The sequence below is a fragment of the Amblyomma mixtum genome, chromosome 5, assembly GCF_055824585.1.
Source record: "Amblyomma mixtum isolate Tamu chromosome 5, ASM5582458v1, whole genome shotgun sequence".
In the NCBI taxonomy this organism is placed as follows: Eukaryota; Metazoa; Arthropoda; class Arachnida; order Ixodida; family Ixodidae; genus Amblyomma; species Amblyomma mixtum.
In genome coordinates, this window is record NC_143016.1 from 48,645,123 (window position 1) to 48,651,554 (window position 6,432).

Genomic DNA, 6,432 nt, shown 5'->3' on the forward strand with positions numbered 1-6,432 from the left:
GTTGCCTACGGATGTGCAAACAGGCTGAAGAAGGGTTGTGGCCTCACATTCCACCTGTAAGTACACGAAAGGGCGGAGCTGACCAAAAGGGCGGAGCTGACCAAACAATGTATTGAGAAGCTTGCATCAGTTCAGGCTGAAGTTGTCTCTCTTACATTTGACGGTGCCTCATCGAACTTCACTATGGCTAAGTGCTTAGGTGCTCAGCTTCGACCGGACTCTGATGGGTTTATTACAAGCTTTGTCAACCCATCTGATTGCACTTAAAATGTTCACGTTATTTTAGATGCCTGCCATATGATTAAGCTCATCCGCAACTCATTGGCAACCGTATGCCACCTCATCGACGCTGAAGGAAAGCATGTGAAGTGGGCTTATGTAGTAGCATTGGAGGCTTTGCAACGTGGAGAGGGTTTGCGTCTTGGCAACAAGCTCACAAAGGTCCACGTTCAGTGGGAAAAGCAAAAAATGAAGGTCCGATATGCTGTACAAGCACTCAGTGCCTCAGTTGCCGATGCCTTGGACTTCTGCGAACAAGTGCTCAAGCTGCCACAATTCAAGGGTGCCAGCGCAACATCAAAGTTTATTAGAATTTTCGATCACTTGTTCGACATCATGAACTCCAGGAACCCATTAGCAAGGTCTTATAAGGCACCTCTTCGTAAGCAGAATGAATCCTGCTGGAAGCAATTCTTTTTGGAGACCCGGGCGTACATAAACGGGCTGAGAGATCCGGCAGGACGTCCAGTTACAGAAGGACTAAAAAAAACTGGATTTGTTGGCTTTTTGATATGCATCGCAAGCACCGAAAGAATGTTCGACTAGCTTGTCGGCCAGGATCAGCTGAAATACTTGCTGACCCACAAACTCAGTCAAGATCACGCCGAGAACTTCTTCGGGCCCATACGTGGACGAGGGGGACATAAAAACAATCCAACAGCTGCACAGTTCATGGCTGCATACAAGCGTCTGTTGGTTCAGACGGAAGTGACGTCTTCCAATTCTGGAAACTGCTCCCAAGACATCGTCTCCATCTTGAATTCAACCACTACTGTAGCCATGGTAGATGCAAAAAGCACGGTCACTGACATGCGCAGGTCATCAGTCCTGCAGCCCGATGACCACGACTACACACATCGCATTGACTGGCCCGAAAATCTTTCGGCTTTTGTCGGTGCCGTGGTGCCATATATAGCAGGCTTCATTATGCGAAAAGTTAGTGCAACGACAACATGCGATCAGTGCATCACAGCCCTGCACTCTGATGCGCTTGCGCCTTTAATTAAGCAGAAGAGCCGGAGTGGACTTGTTTCGCCGTCGCAAGACGTCATTGGCCTGTGTGAGGCAGTTGAGAAGGGGCTGCGACGGCTGCAGGGTGAATGTGATGCCATTACAACGGTGCTGGCAACGGCAAAACACCTTATCTTGGAAGTCCTGGGTGTGTCCTCAGAGAAAACGTGGTTCCAGAAACTGGAGGAGCACATCCTTGACTTCGATCCTCTTGACAATCATATCTACAATTTGTGCAAAAAAATCGCTGAAGAGTACGTGAAAGTGAGGATACACCACATGACAAAGGAACGAAATCGGGAATTGATCAAGAATAAAGTCAGACCAGTTCTGTCAAGGGTGATTATCTTCAATCACCAGTAGGTTGCCTCTCACCATTATTTTTACTGTGCGTCTGATTATTAAGCTTTTTTTCCTTAATATTTGTTCACGTTAACTGCTTTCTACATGCCAGTTGGCTGCTGATGGATGAAAAATAAACGTTTAGAACCCCAACCGCTTGCTTTCATTGTTTTGTAAACGCGAGCAACTTCATAGGCAGCGCGAAGAAGCACGAGCGCGGTTGCGCACTGCTGCTTTTTGCCACTGGCAAGATGGCCGTCAAGGCTTCACTCTCCCGCATAGGCGCATATAGGCGGCTTACACTCCAGCAAGTTTTATATATCCTCCTTGTTCCTAACGCAAAACGTTACTATTCCTAATGCGCCAAAATTTATTTTGAAGCACCACTGCGTGCAACTCCATCCAGTCAACGTTAGTGAAAATTTACTCTCTACCTTTTTTTGACCATGTTCATATTTGTGCAGCAGCAAAAGGTTCATTTATCGGCCAGAAATTAGGATTCAAAAATCTTCGCACCGGTTGAATAAAACTCCTGACGTCCTTACCGAATAGGTCGGATTGCCACCGTTTAGTGAATGGCGGTGTAGCGCCGCCTCTGGGATCCTGGAATATTCGTTGTCGGCGTGCGCATTTCATTTGCGAAATGCGGCGGTGATGGCGACACATGTATTTTGTTCTTGGTCGTTGCTGGCTTGTAAAAGCTCCGTTCCCGGTAAGAGTGGTTTCTGAGATTTGAACACGGAACCATTTCGACACAGGTCAACAGCTATTTGTCCTCAGTGTACCTTCATGCACAGAAATCATTAGGCAGTTACCACATAGAGCGATCCGCGATACGCTATCGTAACCCGCTCCCGCGGGTCAGCACTAAATACACGCTGACTGGCCCCGACGCGGCAGGCGTGCATGCAGCTGACGGGAATGTGGCGCCATCTGGCGCCCCCATGTCGCCCCGCGGAAGCGGTTCACGGTAGCAGATCTCGGATCGCGCTATGTTGTAACTCTCTATTATAAGCCTATATTGCCACTTCTACTCTGTCTGCGTTCCCCGGATAAGTTTTGAGATCTGTGCGATGTCAGTGCACGTTAAAGAACCCCAGGTGGTCGAAATTTCCGAAGCCCTTCACTACGGCGTCTCTCATAGCCTGAGTCGCTTTGGGACGTTAAACCCCATAAACCAAACCAAACCAAACCAAACCGAACCAAACCTAATCCTCTCTCCTAGTGTGCATGGGCAAGCACATAGAGTTAACATAACCAACTCGGGCAAGCCAGTCCAGAGACGGGTTACTAAGGCCGATTCTCCACCATTCTTCTCGTTTTTTTTTTCTGTCCTCACGTCTGCAAACTATTCTCCATTCATCCGTCTCTACACCAGCGAACTTCAACCCTTACGAGCATAAAAACGAATCGCACTGACGTCTATATGTGCGTACATCATGGCCACGTGTAGGTCAGTATGTCAGCCAGGTGTGCTGGGAAAGGAAGATGGAGAAGCAGAAAAAGTAACAAACGAGAGAAATGATATAATATTGAGGAGGCTGCCAAGTTATCCGGTCAACATTTTTGAGCAGGGCACACACATGTACAGGCGCGGACAAAAGTAAACGGAGCACGCAACTGTCTTCGAGTATTCTTCACGCGTCACCTAATTGAAATTTCCAGCACTGGTGCGCGCATGCTGGTAGCGGAGGTTGGTGGGCTTTCTTGTAGACAAACAAGGCTTCTTCATTACCAATGGAGAAAGCGTGATGGCACTTAGAACGTAACAGCGTGCTCCGTTTACTTATGGCAGCGCCTGTACGAGTAACTCCCAGAGTATGGCACAACACTCAAGCTATAAGATGGCAAACATAATATAGCTTTTATTGGCAATGAGATATTTGCACAGCGGCTCAAAGTCTGATTTCTTTTCAGCCGTTGTGATCGTAATTTTATTGTTAAGCTCGCCAGCGGTTTTGGATTCCTATCTACAGTCCAATCATATTATGCATGATAATCAGTCCGTGACAAGAAAGCAAAGCAGAACTTTGGGGTCGTTGGTTTGCTGTGCTGTTTTTACCCTCACAAGTCAGCCTGCGAGGAGAGCCAGCAGATCAACGGAAAAGAAAAAGTGAACTACAAAAGCAGAAAGAAAAAAATAAAGGGCTGCACAAAGATATCCTAAATTCAAAGTTCGTCTACAAAGGTACAACAGCCTGGAAGTTTATAACGTAACTGGAAACAAAGTGTTTCCAAACATACCAGAAAGAACGAAAGTTAAAGACTTCTAGGTTTGATTTCAGTCTGTAGTTCCATTAATGTATAAGTGTCTTGTGCGCGTCAGTCCAGGCGCCCCGTTTATGCACAGACCGCCACATGTTTGTGCGTCTGTGTCTTTTATATATTGTTTTTTCTTGGGCTGCGTGGCTGTACTGTCAAAACTGACAGCAGAACAAGTAGGCGGGTCGCAGCCACTACTGAGGACAGGGTTGGTCAGCGCGCTTGTAGGTGTATGGAGGCGCCTTTGAGGAGTGTAGTATTCCATGAAACCGGGAAAGGGCATCCTTTGTTATATCCCTACCGCAAGTTCCACCTGACGCGAGATGCAACGAGACCTCCGCGTTGCGCCTTTTCGTCACGGCTCGTCGGTACCGCCCCCGGTTGTGGATGTTGTGTTTTGCGGCATTCCGGGATGGCCTATCGTCAACAAGTCGGTTCTCGCGACAACTACGCAGGTGACAATTACCGCTCGTTAGCGCACCTCATTCCCGTTAGCGCAAATTTTTTTCCCGCCAAGTTCACGTTATCGAAACCGTACCGTTGGTTAGAACCGGTTCTGAAAAAGAAAAAAGTATACCAATAATCGATTACAGAATAATATAATTCAGCCATTCAGAGCGTTGTCATTTAAAAAAGTAATCAATAAAATGAAAAATTATAACTAATTATAATTTATTGACAATAATTAATTGCTTGCCACGCGTTACGTATCCTTCTAGTGTCCGCCGACCATTAAGACAACTGCTGCGCCCCATTAACTTTCGCTGAAATTGGTTAGTTATGATAAAGTGCTCGATATGTTAAATAGAGTGTGTCATACCATTAGCCTTACTCTCGAACATTTTGTGTAAATTACGCAGAAATGATTTCTTGGCACCCATCTCATGCTTTCCGAGTTTGTAAAATGAGTTCCGTTCTCAGAACGAGACGCCCGATGGTAAGACGCTGTCAAGCGCTTCGAAACGGCTCTCGAACGATCTGAGCGCGTATGGGTAAAGATTAAACTTCTTTCTGGGAGAGTTGGTGCGTAATGATTTACTAAAACGTTAAAGCGAAAACATAGACAACCACATGAAAACGGCGCACATACACAAGTGCTAACTGATAACTGATTTTATTGTGGGAAGGTGACACCTTATGTAAGGCGAAGACACGCGGGAAAAGGATGGGAAAGTTATATAACAAGGATTTATGACGCAGCCAACATAGTAAGAAGCATGCGCAGGCAAGCAGAAGTATAGCACTCTAAATCAAGTTAGTTTAGTTTTTTCTTTTCATTTCGTCAACACTTAGCAGCTTCTAGAAAGTCAAACTGAGCGGCAAAGGGAAATAAATAGCGGGTGCTCAATCACTCACTGTCAAGTTCCCCTATGTAATAGGCTTCGAAACTAATCCACGCCGTCCAGTCAGTACTTTTGCCAAGAATCCTTCTCCCTTCAAACTGTGCCCTATATCCTTCGCACTTACTTACGTGCGCAACCAAATGTGTGTATTTGTCATCTGAGTTCTTTAATTTTAGGGCGTGCTCTCCTAAACAGTCCCTGACGCAACGGTCAGTTTGGCCGATATGAAAATATCCACGTGACATGGCAATAAGGTACACAACTCTAGTGGAACACTTCGCAAATGACATTTCATGATTTTTGCTACATCCACGTTTTTTGGCATTGCAAATCTGTAGGCACATCTTTCTCAGTTTGTTGAGAGCCGAGACAAGAACCAGCACGTCGTGCCTGCCCGCCACCTTTTTGAGATTGTGCATGATTCGGTGGGTATAGGGCGCAACCTCAGGCCTAGGGGCCTTTTTGGAATCTTCGGTCGTTTTTCTTCGCGTTCCACAGGTGAATTTTTGAAGCAGGGTCTCAGAAACGGCAGTCAGGACCGAATACGAAAGCCCTGCATCCAGGAGCCTGCTCATCTGATTATTAAACCTGTGATGCATTTGATGTGGCCACGGTTTTTGGAGAGCAGATTATATGCACATCGACGCTGTTCCTATTTTGATTGTCTTGGAGTGCGCCGAATGGTAAGGCAAAAGCTCCTTTTTGGCATGTGGCCAATAGCCGCAGCAAAAGTGTCCTTCACAGAACGTGAGCTTAAGATCTAAAATCTGTAAAACAGAGACGTCTGGCAGACCATGGGTAAAACTCAACCGAAGGCACTGTTTGTTTAAAGTAGCTAAAACTTAACCCACTGTAGAGGAGTAGATGAAGGTGGTCTTGTTTCTTAAAAGTAGTAAAAAATCATCAACATACCTAAAATATTCTATATCCGATCTCCTTTAAAACCCAAATATAAAAGCTTGTCTATATCGGCTAAAAAAATGTCGCAAAGGATAGGAGCCCCACATGGCCCTATGCAGATATCCCTGCGCTGCAAAAAGGGCTGGTTGTCAAAAACAATAAAAACAGAACTTAAGTAAAACTGCAATAATGCTATAAAATTATCAACGGACAATCTATGTGCGTTTAGAAAAGTCACGCCCCCGTTTTCTTCTATGATTCCTTACCAGAAAACAAAAGTTGATCCTTAGATATG